The sequence below is a fragment of the Simochromis diagramma genome, unplaced genomic scaffold (genome assembly GCF_900408965.1).
Source record: "Simochromis diagramma unplaced genomic scaffold, fSimDia1.1 OVJJ01000669.1, whole genome shotgun sequence".
Classification (NCBI taxonomy): domain Eukaryota; kingdom Metazoa; phylum Chordata; class Actinopteri; order Cichliformes; family Cichlidae; genus Simochromis; species Simochromis diagramma.
In genome coordinates this window covers 2,028,973-2,043,011 of record NW_024387458.1, presented here as the reverse complement: position 1 = coordinate 2,043,011, position 14,039 = coordinate 2,028,973, and the positions used below count along the sequence as shown (strand labels likewise).

Genomic DNA, 14,039 nt, shown 5'->3' with positions numbered 1-14,039 from the left:
GTAATTCTGTCCATCTCTGTTTGATACCTGTGGGTGTTTGTGTATGTAACAGACTTTGCTTCTGTGTGTTGTCTCTCAGCAGCAGGTAAACAAGCAGTACAGGCTTAATGAGCAGTGATTGGCTTCCACCTGGTCACAAAAGGCCACGGCCTGCTCGGTGACCAGTCGAGTGTTGGCTCGTACAGACTGCACGCTGACAGAGTTGGAGCCTCAACCTTCTTGTGAGTCAGTCTGACACAGGAGTGTGAAACTTTATTTAAAGAGCTGGAGTCAGAGAGGAAGAAGCAGGAGTGAAGCTGTACAAAGACAGATGGTGAACTGGTTTTACTGAAGAATTGATTTCCATCAAGAAAAAGAAACGCAGGCTGCAGCAGCAGTATTTTTCCTCTCAGGTCAACCTGATTTACCTGAGAAGTGAAACCCCGGGCAAAAATCACTCCAACTCACTCACCGCTGCTCATTAAAGCTTATTGTATTTCAGCTCCACTTATTTCAGGTTTATTTGGTTTATTTGCAGGCTGTTCAATGTTGGCTGCACCGTGTCACTAAAAAAGACAGGATGTCCCTTCCCAGCCTGTCATTTAGGGAGTGTATTTAACTTAAACCTAATAACAAAGTCATTGTTAGTGACTATTACTAGCCAAGCAAGTGGAATCATGAAACCAGGTCCCAGCCTATTATCTCTTGGCAGCCAATATTTTCTGCATCAAAGCACCGACACCAAAGATGCGTCACGTGCAGTGCACGAGGGCAGCATCTGACAAAACAACATATAACGTTGCAACAGAAATCAGGACTGTGGAAATTTAACCTTTGCATGTTTACATGAAGTCTTCCAAAAAAGGAAACAGCTCTGAGCCTGATGGTGCTGCTGATGGTGCTGCTGCTGCTGATGGTGGTGATGATGATGATGATGGTGGTGGTGGTGGTGGTGGTGATGATGATGATGATGCCTTTGGTAGCGAGGTGACCTCTGTCTGATGGGTGTTGTGGCTCCGCGCTTTTCTCATCTATATTACTACATATACTGAGATGTATTGTGATGCATCTTATTTTTGTTCATTTCCACCTCTTAAACAGTAACTCCTGCTCACTGGCATACCAGATCTCATCTCATATTCCTCAGCAGCATCCGGGTTTGAGATGTGTCATCGCTTCTTCTGTTTTCCTGCTGTGGGGGAAAAAAAGCGATTTAGTCGCTTCTCCCTTCTCCATCGCGGCCTCGGCTACGGCGCGTTTGATTGACAGCTGTTGCTCTGCATCTGCTGCTCACGGGTCTGTCAGAGCGGCGATGAAGGAAACGGAGTCGGTGTTTCTTCAGCAGTCGAAGGCAAACTTTTTAGTGAATTCAATATGACATGTTTTGACGTCCTGTCAAAGCGTCCTCCAAAAACCTTCATTATTCATAGACTAAAGAATTCCTGCAGTGTATCCTGCTGCTCTACCTCTGTCATTTACACCGCGTAATGTAAAGATGTTCCAGCTGGAATCTGGGTGAGATGAAGATATAAGTGACCAAAATCCAGTTTACAGGAAACCAGAGAAAATCTGACCTTCGATCGATCCGCTCATGGTTTTGTGTTTCTGTTTGGCGACTTCCTGTTTAATTTGGAAACCTGTTTGTACATATTTTAAACTTTTTAAAATGTCACTGAGGGAGAAGATTTAACAACAGATCTTTACAAGAAAAGAAAATCAAAGCATAATAGTCCGCTCTAATGGCCGTCTGATGCACACACATTCACTTTAAAAGGAAAACAAACACAAACCAAATATGCTTCTTATTCTGTTTCACACACTTCATCTATTTCTTCTTCTTGCCTTTGTTTCCTGCCTTTTTTTTGTGTGTGTGTGCTGCATCTGTTTCCAGCCAGTTAATCACTTACTCACAGAGGAAAAAGACAAAGGTAACTCAACAGCCATCTGGGAACAAATCTGGTGAGTTAATTTGAAGCTCTGTCCTAAACAAGACGTCGATAAATTTCCTTTCATGTAAAGAATCGCCAGACAAATCTCATAAAAACTTCTGAGACTTGTGAGACTTGACGTTTTAAAAAAGGCCCCCATTCTACTCAGGATGTGTTTGGATTAATTCTTTCTGGCTCTCTGTGCAAAATGGGTTTAAACATGTAAACAACTGTTGGATCCTGTTTGTCTGTGATTTGAAGAGCCCAGCGCTGCTCCCGACGAAGGGAAAACCAATCCTGCAGGGAGAGCTACCTCGGCACTTGTGCAGGTGAAGCCAAAGGGAAGATTTGCTTCACCATATTTTCTAGTCTTTGGCTTAGAATGAAGTTGGTTTGGAAACATATTCAGCGACGCTTCATCTCCTGCTTTGCGTTTCTGTAGGCGCCCGTGCTAGCAGTGTCCAAGCGTTTGTTTTCTTCGTCTTCCCCTTTTCATACCCCCCCCCCCCCCTCCAGCAATGGCTCTGCCCCCCCCTCTAGGGGGTGGGCCCCACCCTTTGGGAATCTCTGATCTAAAGGATGTGTTACTAGGCTAGTGGCCAAATCTCACTACAGATCCCAGGATTCTGTGTTAATAAATCTTACCAGTCCATATCAGGACGTTACAGGTATAGCTGCGGTATAACTTGAATTTCTATTAATTGGTCAGGAAATGACTAAATTAACTTCTTAACTGTAACAGAGTTGGGAGTGACTTCCTCATCACGAATGACCTTCCACATAAACTCTGAGTTTTGTTGTAGCTTCTTTTGTAGCTTTTTCAAATGCATGGAGAGCTGTCAGTTTTCTAAATGCCTATCAATGAGGAAGGGTACAGCACCTCTTCCTCCTCCTCTTCTCAGATTAACATGAAGCACCACGGTGAGACTGAACATTATCCCCAGACTTGGGGAACACACTGGTGTAGCAGCAGAAGAAGAAGATGGGCAAACTGGGAGTCCGTTAAATCTAGGGAATGTGGGATTAAACAGCGACGATGCTCCTCTCAGCCTGAAAGGAGACGAGACAAATATCGCACCTTCTGCACACACCGACGTGAATCAAAAAACGCGTTTAACAAAGCGACACTCACCATCTGGACCGACGGGAGAGTTCAAAAGTTGTCCGCAATCGCTTTATTAACGGTTAATTAGTCAATGAAACAATGGGAGCAGAAATCAAGTGACTAATGTGGAATGAAAATAAGTTTGGAGTGAATTTAGGCTGTTCTGAAAGCATAACGAACAGTTCTGAGGTGGGAAATAATGACTGTCTTTGTTCTTATCTGTGCTCTAAGGTGTGGGTGTGGGTGTGTGCGCGCTCATCCGTTGAACTCCCCTGTGGCAGTAAAGAGCACAGTATTGTGTTAGTGAGGCAGTGTTGTCTAATAACCAGGCTGACAGACTGAGAGTGCAGCTTAAACCAGCTGCTGTTCCACTTTTAATGCTCAGCAGGGACACACACACACACACACACACACACACACACACACACACACACACACACACACACACACACACACACACACACACCTAAAGACGCCCGTTTTCATTGAATGGAATCTGTTTCCAGACCAACTTCCAGTTGTTTAAAACCTTCACAACCTTCATAATGAGGGAGGCCACAGTCTGAAGGGCTCACACCGGCAGTGCGTTCACTGCGGTGTTAAATGTGTGAGGACATCATGAAAGTAAGCTGCCAATTAAAAGGAAATATTTCAGAAAGGAAAGCAGTGTTTTAAGAGTTTCTAAAATAAAAGCAAATTCATGAACTTCTCCAGAGAGGGCGAAGAGCGCGTCTTCAAAAATGTCACCTTGTGGTCTGATAAATGGCTCCGATGCACCTGCAGATTCTTTCCACAGAGACTCCAGAGTTAAAGTAATGGTTCAAATGAGGCATGTGTGGTGTTTGGCATGACAGAAGGAGAGCTGCACACAAATGACAATTAAAAGAAATGGTGCATTCAATGTCAGTGAATTACTGTAAGCTGTAGTTTCAGTGTGTCAGTAGAATTCAGCTGAGGGGGCAGAGTGACTTTACTGGGCGGGTCTGGACCCCCCGAGGCTCGTCCATAACAACAACGCTGCTTTCTAAAGAACGGCTTGTCTGAACTACACGATTGGCTGATTGAAGTAATTTTATCAAAGGAAATGAAACAAATCTAATGACAGTAATATAAGAAAGAAAACAAACGTATCTCAGTTATCTCTGTAGGAGAGAGAACTTTGCTGACGGCTGTTTGAGGATTAAGAGAATCAGGGTGAAGTGCTGGACAAAATTGGAGACTTGGGGAGATCATTGCCATTAAATGTCCTCACAAAACTGCTCAACAGTCACTGTCTCAACAACACGCCCATCAAGACTGAACAGTTGTTGAGCAGTTACAGACAAAGTTAAAGCTTGTTTTCATTGTCCGGTCACTGTTTCAGAGAAGCATCAACGTTAATAACTAGCTCATCAACGTAGCCACTAATTTAGGACATGAAGGATCAGATGGAGTTGACAGAGAACAAAAATGGAGATTTAGGGCGATCGTGGCTCAAGAGTTGGGAGTTCGCCTTGTAATTGGAAGGTTGCCGGTTCGAGCCCCGGCTTGGACAGTCTCGGTCGTTGTGTCCTTGGGCAAGACACTTCACCCGTTGCCTACTGGTGGTGGTCAGAGGGCCCGGTGGCGCCAGTGTCCGGCAGCCTCTCCTCTGTCAGTGCGCCCCAGGGTGGCTGTGGCTGCAATGCAGCTGCCATCACCAGTGTGTGAATGGGTGGATGACTGGTTGTGTAAAGCGCTTTGGGGTTCTTAGGGACTAGAAAAGTGCTATATACATACAGACCATTTAAATGTGCTAATTTATTGAATCTAATGGTTCAAATAAGCCACTCTTTGGTCATTAGACTGCCCCCATGTGGGCAAATCCTATTAATGCTGCTCTATCTGTCATGTTTTCAGTTACCTCCTCCCGAGTGTTCGTTTCTTTCCTTCTTGGAGCCAGAGAATTTTTTTTCTTATTTTTTTTTTTCATGTTGAATAAAAATGTACAGATAAATAAAACAAATCTTTCTCCGGGTTTTGTGGAAAGATCAATATCTCAGTCGATACTGCGACCTTCCTCCATCCTCTGTACGTACCAGCCGTGATGAATGTTTCACAGCTGTAAACAGTTTAAATAAGTGAGTCTTTCAGTGTGGAAAAGCACAAACTATCACTGCAGCATTCCTGTTTTGGTCTTCTGAGTACTTCAAACCAATTCCATGTTAGCGTAAAAATCGAACGTTTGTATTGAATCTTTGTCTAATGAGTCTTTCAGGCTGTGGAGAAGAAGTGATGACTGATCCACTTTCAACAAGCTCGATACCTGTTTGCTTAAGTTTGAAGGAGGGAAAAAATCAGCAAACGCAGGGCGTCTACTTAAAAGTTCAGGATCTTGGTGATTCTTTACATCATCTAATTTTAATAGTAGGTGTGATTCTGACTCCTCGTGCTGGCATGGTTTGCAGCCAAGTGCAAAGTGGCGGGAATGAGAATGAGCATCTTCTCACGTGGAGGCATCTCAGGGTCTTCTTCATAAGAGTGGCCACTGCAGAGCCTGCACCTCTCTGTTGTTTGAGGTTTAGAGTTGAGTGTGAGAGTGAAGCTGTCGTGATTAGAAGTAAAGGCAGTGAACCTTAGAGTGAGGACCTTGTTCATTCAGATTGAGCTCAGTGAAGCGAGGTGGTTTAGATATTTGACTAGGATGCCTCTGAGGTGAGATGTTTCATGCATGTTTCATACTGTAGAGATTTTGTCTCCGTGCTGGCTTAGGAGCATCTCAGTCTCCCCCCTGAAGAGATGGAGGAGGGAGGAGGCCATTTGCTGTGGAGAGTTTAATTAGAAATCTGGTATCTGCAGGGATATTAGCAATCTACCTGGTAGAAACATGACAAGCAAAATGATGTGGTGCAGCTCTGAACCTGGGTCGACATGCAGAGTGCTGCACGAGGATTTTTAAAAAAGAGACTAAAGTGGTTTCAGACGCAGAGTAAAGCTACACCAGGTCAAGGCATGAAGAAAATGCTTAAAAATGGATGAAAGATGGAAGTGCATCCCCGCTGCAGGGCCAAGTGATGGGTCAAAATGTCATTAAAAATGAAGGCTCGCCCTTTTGGCACATTTCATCGTGTCTACTGAATACTACATATGGCCCCTCGTGACGTTAGCAGGGCGTTTCTTTGAATTATATCCTGAGGCGTCTTCGTTGTTTGCAGCAGGCTGTGAATTATTTTTGTGATATTTCCAATTATTAATTAATTTTTCGTGAAGGTTGGAGGTGTTGAAATGTGGATCCCTGTTTTTGTGTATTGGATCATAGAAATAAACCTCGTATGAGATTGAGTGGAACTCAAATAGAAGGTCAGACTTTAAAAGTTCTGGTATTACGCCAAATAAAACCCAATTTTTACACTTTTCCAGTCTCTACTCCAACAGCGTCTCCTTGAGCATTACCAGTCGAGCTGTTACTACTGATGATATGTTTACATCTCTGCTAAGCATGTTTAGATGCTTCTGTGCTGGGCAGCAATCCTTCATCTTGACTTGTGTTGGTGTAACCTGCACTCTGAGGAGACAAAGGAGGACATGCAGAGTAGATTGGATGTTTCTGTTGAATGTGCTCCCTCAGGTCATTACAGTAGAATCTGTCTGGATCGGGGGGGACGAATTCTTGGTGAACAAACCTGTGAATGTCAGGAAAAAAATGCAGAGCATGCATCAAGTCTCACTCCTGACCTGCTGTCTTCAGGCTTGGAGACGGTAACCTCTTCATCTCTGTTACTGCCTCTGCAACAGTTGTCAGTTGGAGACTGAGCTCAACACAGAGTGAGTAGTGTAAATGGACAGAAGCATATTTCCATGAAGAGATGCACTAGAAGGTGATCTTGAAAGGGAGAGAAGGCCAAATTCAAATCAGGTAAGCTTTTAGATTTTTCTATAAACCCGTTATCAAAACTATTCAGTAACACCTCAACATGTGAACATATTTTCATGTACCTCTGCATTCATGTGGACGATGAGATAATTAGTACTAATTATAGGAGCGCTGTGCGCTAAGTAGCTGTAAAAATGCTTTCTGTACCGAAACTCTTCAAGCATCTTCTTGCACATCTGAGCCAGCGAGTCGAGATCTGTTAAACACAGACTGCAGATCTGACACAAGGTTGAAGAGTTTCCAATTTCCAGCACATAAATAAAAAATAAGGCGCGTAAATATACTGGTGAATAATTAATGCATACCAAGCTGTGGTTTTGGAGATGGTAGGAGGATGCAAGCAACAGCGAATATTTCTATTCTCAATTTTTTTTAATCATGAATTACTTTGTGGTTTTATATAAAGTTTTTCTACGTTAGTGCCGCTGCTAAAATCATTTCTTGAAAGCGGCCCTTTAAGACTGAAGATGATGCAAAAGTTCTTCACCTGGAGTTGAGATGTTTTTGTCCTACGAGCTTTTTCTCAGGTTGCGAATGACTTTTGAACTTTTCCTTTAAGCCAGAGAGCACAAGAAGCCCTAAAAGCGCCCAGATAAGAGCTCTGAGAAAGAAACTGTAACTTTCATTCAACAGTTTAATATAAAGTGCTGTGAACTCTGCAGCCTCAAGGGGTCACTGTTTCCATTTGGGCTGCAATACACAATATTGTGTGTGTGTGTTTTGTACCATTTCTAGTAAGATTTCATAGAGAGCATGTAAATTGTATATGTGTGTCGTCATGTAAGAGCCCATCTGCAGTGTGCGGAGATGTAGACTGAGTCCTCTGAGACTTTGGTTTTCTCTCAGCGTCCCTCAGCACGAAGCCTCAGGGGGGGAAGAAAAGCAGAGCAAGGGGAGTCATCAATAATTTATCGTGCAATGTTGAAATCTGTCCCCTCTGGAGTTTCTCTGTGGATAGAAAAGTAGGTCCCTGCCTGTCCACAGTTTCGAAGAGGGAGAACCCGGACAGACAGAGACGTGTCGACAGACGGATGAAGGAGATGGAGGAGAACGAGCAGAGTCGGGGGAATTCTTCAAGTTTTTGCACAACAGTCTGTGGCTGCAGCGCTGCAGAGGTAAAAGTTTCACAGCGTTAGAAGAGGAGTGAGGTGGTGGAGCACACAGAGAGAGGTCCTGCAAAACACAGTGAAAATAGACTGGCTCAGTGAAAGGAGGAGGAAACTGCACGGAAATGTTCCAAAAGTATGTAGACACCAGAATATTCCACCTTCTCTCTATCTGATGGTTCGATGAGTGTGAACTGTCATAGAGCTTTCACTCTTCTGGTGTCTTTCCATCCAACACAATGTCGCAGCAGTTTGTGAAACTTTAGAAATTCATATCATCTCTAAAATCTGGAATTAGAAGATAAAAATGGTGGTTTCTGGTGGCTGCACTTTAGCTTCAGTCACCTAGATCACTCAGTCCGGTGAGTGGGAGATGGGACAAGGCTCAAATCGCCCTGCAGAACCCTGGCCAGGTCTACTGCATCTCCACCCAGGGAACACAGGGGAGAGGAAAGCAAACACCTGCACAGCAAACGCTCATCAAAGGCCCGGGGCTGCAACAGGGTCCAGTCTGGCTCTGGAACGTGTGGACGTTATCAGGAAACATTAGTTTAGTAACTCACTAATAAAATACCAAAACTTAACTCCCCAAACTGGAGCTCTGACTTCTCGGATGGCACCGTAAGCCCTGCAATTTTCGGTAATTCCATTAAAATTACTCCAAGAGGCGCCAACAGCACAAACGCAGTGAAGAGGTCCAGCACAGCGACTCGCATACATGAGGGCGAAACCTCACAGGGTCCAAATCCAAACAGCACGCTTCATCCAGATGAATGAGTTATAAAAACATTCACTGCCATAAACCTCTAACGAAAAAGAAACTTATCCATAGAGGTCAAAACAATTAAACTGCAATAATTAAACTTTATTGAAGTTTGTAACGATGTTTCAAGGTTGTAACAGGAAAAAAGTCCATTTGTGTTCACCTAAGTAAACAAATAGTTTCCTTCACTCACGCTTCGCCATGAGGCCGGTCTACTCCACCGCCGTGTTTCTTTTTTTGGGCATTTTTCAATTAAATACGAGATTGAAAGTGCGAATGACAGCATTTAGAGTGGGGATGGTGGGCTGTGGCACAAACTCAGCCTTTTTTTCCCTCACTGAGCCAGACAGCTTCTCATGGCTGAGGTTTGGGCTCAGATTAGGCACACATCTGATCAGGAGATGGGAGGCATCCTGGGAGGAGGCCTGGGGCACATCCTGAACATGCTGCAGGGAACACGCTGCACTTCTTATTTGGCCTGGAAAAAGCCAGACCACCAGCAGGAGGAGCTGGTAAATCAGTCTGTGGCGAAGGCTTGATGTGAGCTGAGCAGTGGAAAACCAATCGATGGGTGATTAAACATGTGCTTTTGAGAAAGTGACTGCAGACGTAACAACATAAATGTAAGTTTTGAACAAATACCAATAAAAATGTCAATTTCTTTTATAGCCGCAGCCGTCCAGATAGGATTTGTTTAAGCTTTTTGAAAATACAATGGCCTGGATCAAAGGCCTGTTTGTGTTTTAATCACTTTATCATGTTGTTTCTTAAAATTATCTTTTTCTTTGTGAATCTGAAATAAAGTCGAGTAACAAGTTTTAGAAACGGTGCTGTAAGGCTCGTAGCGCTCACCTAGAGAGGATCGTTTAACCAACTTGAGGTCGTCAGGTGGTTTTGAGGGCGTTATTAGAGAGCCAACATTTTAATGAGGCCTGTGCATGAAAATTACGCACATCATCACTTTGTTGATGACTAGAGTTCAGTTTAGAGATTATTTCAATGGATAAAGAACTAATTTGCCTCCTTGGCCTGTGACCTGGAGGTTAATCTCAGGGATATCTCACTGTGCGCTGAGCTGTAACCCTCGACGTGTTTCTGCTGCTCACAGTTGGAATGTAAAAGCCACGGTGGGAGGAGGACTCTTCAAACAGCTCATCTTTTTATTCATCTGGTGTTTCACATCTATGAGATGATGAAGAGCATCAAACGCTCTGCCCTTCACTCTTGCTGTGTGGTTTTCAGAAAAGGTCACATATCTTGAGCACAGTTTCGTGTGAGATTGTTTAAAACAAACAAACAGCCAGTACTTCATTGTTTTTCTCTCGTCAAGCATTATTTAACTGGCCTCACTTTAAAACGAGGCTCCACAGCAACCAGGTCTGCCTCCACTCTGTGTGCGTAGCTCTACCTCGTCTCCTCTGTTACATTTCAGTCCTAGCTGTGCGTCCTGTGAGGCTCTTTATTAGTTTCAGTTCTGTGTTTCCTGCCTGCTCTGCTGTCTCTGTTATCAGCTGCAGTTATTCTGTGTTACTTTTTCACACTGCTTTATTTTCCTGCTTTGTTGTTGCACTAATTGTAGTCACCTGTGCTGATTATGTTCAGCCACGCCTCGTTGGCCTCTGTGTTTCTTTGCTGTGCTGTTTCGTACTCGTGAGTTTGGACTCCGGCTTGTTGAACTTGAAATATTTCAGCTTATTTTTGGTTCCCTTGAGTCTCCATTTGGCTTCTTCCACATCTGCAGCCTAACAAGAGGGATTTCTACCGTCTGCTCCACCCTCTGTGTTTTCACGCTGTTCATTAATGCCACCTTTATGTTGGTGTATAAATAGTCCAGTCTTCTCTCTTTTTGGCTGTTTCTCACCTGTTTGTCTCAGTTCTCGGTGCCTAACTGCTTCTTGGTCTGTGCTCCCACTTTAGTAATCAGCTTTTTATTAAAGTTATAGTGTGCAAAGTTTTTTACCACAACATATCAGTAGATGTCTGATGTTTTAGTCAACCAAGAAAAACATTAGTTTCTACTGCTGTTTGGATAAAAATACATTATTTTACATGCTTGTAGAAATTGGAATAATATTTGAATAATGTTTATATAATATCAAACTTGGCAAGAAATAAGGAAATAAAAAAAACAGGCAGTTATATATTTTGCACTATTTTATTTTATTTTATTATTTTATCCCAGAGTCACCTCCTAAATTCTGGCTCATCTTCAGTTGTTCTCAGATATCAAAGTGACTCTGGACCAGACGTGTTTCCCTCCCTGTGGAAGGCGTTCGGTTCCCTGTTTACCTCAGCTGTCAGTGCTGGATGAGCTTTATATGCTGTGGAGGAGGCTGTAAAACTTAGAGAGGAGTCAGTGAAGCAGTTATCTGATGCTAGTCAGCATTACTGAAACTGAAGAGTGTTACCAGGGAGTTTATTCATTACGCTTAGTGAATAAACTCTCACACAATATGAGAATGAAGTGTTTATCAGAGGGAAATTGTATTTTAGGACACTTGTGCATAATCGGCTGGATTAATTGTAGCTTACAGCCAGCTGTTGTCAGCTGTCCAGAAATGGGAGAGTTGCATGTCTGATCTGTTGACAACTGCAACAACATCAGGAATAAATGAGCACGTTTATGCACAGTTCGTGTGTTAGAGCCCCGACTTTAGGTCAGGAGATGAGGACGACGAAGGTGACACTTATTGGTTTATGACAATGTAAAAGTTTGTTGGAAAACGTAATCACACGAATCAATGTATATTTATGAGTATAACAGTTTTTTTCTATTAAAGAACCTAAGAAATTACAGACTTTACCTTTAAACTCACTTTTCTTCACTTTCTTCTTTATCAGCATTTAATCCTCCTGTAACTCTTTTATTTTGACACTTTCCAACTTTTATTTTGACACTTTCCTACTTAGTATTAATACACCATGAATCTAAAGGTCAACAAACGCCGTATACAGTATTTGAGACAATATCTGAGCTTTTAATGTCGAAGCCTAAAGGCATCGATCCAAAGAGGGAAGCTGGACGTCACAGACAGACACGTTCTTTAAATCACATCGTGCATGCAGATGTGTTCTCTGTTGTGAAGATAAAGATGTGTGTAATTGCTGTAAACAGTTTGTGCTGTCTTACAGTACTGGGGCGACACACACACACACACACACAGTCCTGTGGGATTGGTGTAAAGATAAATTAATAATTGAAAGCCAAACTTGCTTCAGGCATGGCCTGCTGCCTTGAAATTAATTTTTTATAAGCGAGCAGATCTGTCTTCATCTCCCTCTCCCTTCCTCTCTCTCTGTGCCATCGTCTCTCCGTTCTTTCTTTCAATAAACATTTTTAATCTGCTTGCTTATCTATGCACAAGCTGAAAGTTCACAAACACTCTGACTGATCTGTGTTGTAAAACTGGCTGTACTCTCTCTGGAAGCTTGACGTGCTCGTGTGACGGGCTGACGCCGTCTCGTGTGATTTTTCTCAGCGTGTGGTGTCGCTGTGATACCATCTGATGCTCCCGACCGTTTTAGTATTCTGATTTTGTCTCGTTCATTTTATACTATTGATGAGCTGGTGGTGTTCTGCTCGGCCAATCAGGCTGAGACGTTCACTGACTGCTGAACAACCCGGGCTGGCTCTTTTTCTCAGTCGTGCCTGACTTCACTGTGAGGGAGGGGGGGAAGAAAAACCAAAATCACATCCAGAACAGACTGTTCTCTATCTTCATCATTTTCAACCAGCAGCAGCTGGAAACCAACTGTACACGACCTGCTCAGCACCAAACAGACACACTGAGAGAGTACAGAGGGCAACTTTTAGTAGCTTTAAGAGACCGATGTTTTCCACACAAGGTGTCAGAAACTCAGACGGATGAAATATGAAGAAATGCAGGAGCGCATTATAAACAGACGTCTTTCTGTTTAAAAATATGACGTTTTTATGACCGATTTTAAAAGCCTGACAGCTCTCTGGCCAATAATGCACTTTCCTGAACATCCAGCAAGTTCAATTAACCACATAGGAGTCTCTGCACATTACCTGCTACATATCTATCATGCACCCATTAAGCACATTGAGGCACCTTGCTAAACAACTCAAATAATCCACCTTTTTAGTCATATATGTTAAAAAAAACTGACATGTTAAAGTAAAAGATTCAAAACTTGTCTTCAGTAACCATAAGGGAAGTCACTACATCCATCCATACAGCGGAGGTCATGTTGCACTTTCTAATGCACTCAAATCTGGGCTGTTCACCCACATTCACACCTTAATATTTGTCTTTAACCTGCCTAGGACCAGGCGTCCACATATCTGAACATCACATTTTGGGTTTTCTAGACCACAATACTAAATTTTGCTTTTGTAAAAAGATAATTCTTTGTTTTTACATCCATCAGGTCCAAATTAGGCCAAATAGCAAAAGGAAATTAAAAAAGCATGCCATGAAAGAGTTCAGGTCTTAGGATGTTAAAGATGCTGTCAGTCCCTTTTTCGAGGTTATGTAACAGCAGCTAACAAAGGCTAACAGGGGCTAACAGCAGCTCTTACTGACAGAAAAGTTAAAGATATCTTCAGTATCACTGTCCTCAGACAGATTTCAGTTCAGTGTGTGAGTGCAGCCCCGAAGTGGACAAACGTTAGTTAAACCAGCTTTAAGGCTGGTCTTTTGTTTCTGAACAAGTGCTGCCTACATTTCCACAAAATTTACAGTTAAAACTTTTCTTTGGATGTAATGTTGGTACTCCATGGAAACTTTCTTGTAAACCTACAGAAAATACTGAAAGAAACCTGAGAAATTACTATGAAGATGAGTCTCACCTGTCAGGACAAACTTTACATTTTCACTGTAGCTCCACTGCTAGTAAGGCTCTAAGACGACCTCATCAGTGTTTGTATGAGCAAAAGGACTTTTTAAAATGTAATATTACAACTGATCAAGATTTTTTTTTTAATGTAGTTCATATGTGGCTTAAAGCTGTTGTTATTTTCTCACGCATGTATGAATACAGTGGAAACTACATGCAAAGGTTTTTCTGCAAATTCAGCTTTTGTGGAGTTTTATTGTTCTATGTTTAATTACAGAACTATGCAAATGCAGAAAACAATGTTAAATGAACATTAATTAAATGATGTTGTGTTTTTATTTTTATTTTAGTTGATTAGTTAGCGTCTGAAAGTGGATTGATTAGACGACATATTGTGCGAGCTCGTCTGCAGCCTCTCACGCTGCATGATTGTGGAGCATTTTCACAAATGACTGTTAAGGAC

The 14,039-nt window shown here is 42.5% G+C and overlaps 1 long non-coding RNA gene across 1 annotated transcript; it reads right to left on the bottom strand.

Annotated features, from left to right (window-relative positions):
• Nucleotides 1-5,497: 5,497 nt before the first annotated feature.
• LOC120722869 lies at nucleotides 5,498-8,294 on the bottom strand. The gene is made up of 3 exons (XR_005693626.1): nucleotides 8,172-8,294; nucleotides 6,654-8,077; nucleotides 5,498-6,535 (listed from the first exon to the last, which is right to left on the bottom strand). It is a non-coding gene; the product is annotated as an uncharacterized LOC120722869 (long non-coding RNA).
• Nucleotides 8,295-14,039: the final 5,745 nt, after the last annotated feature.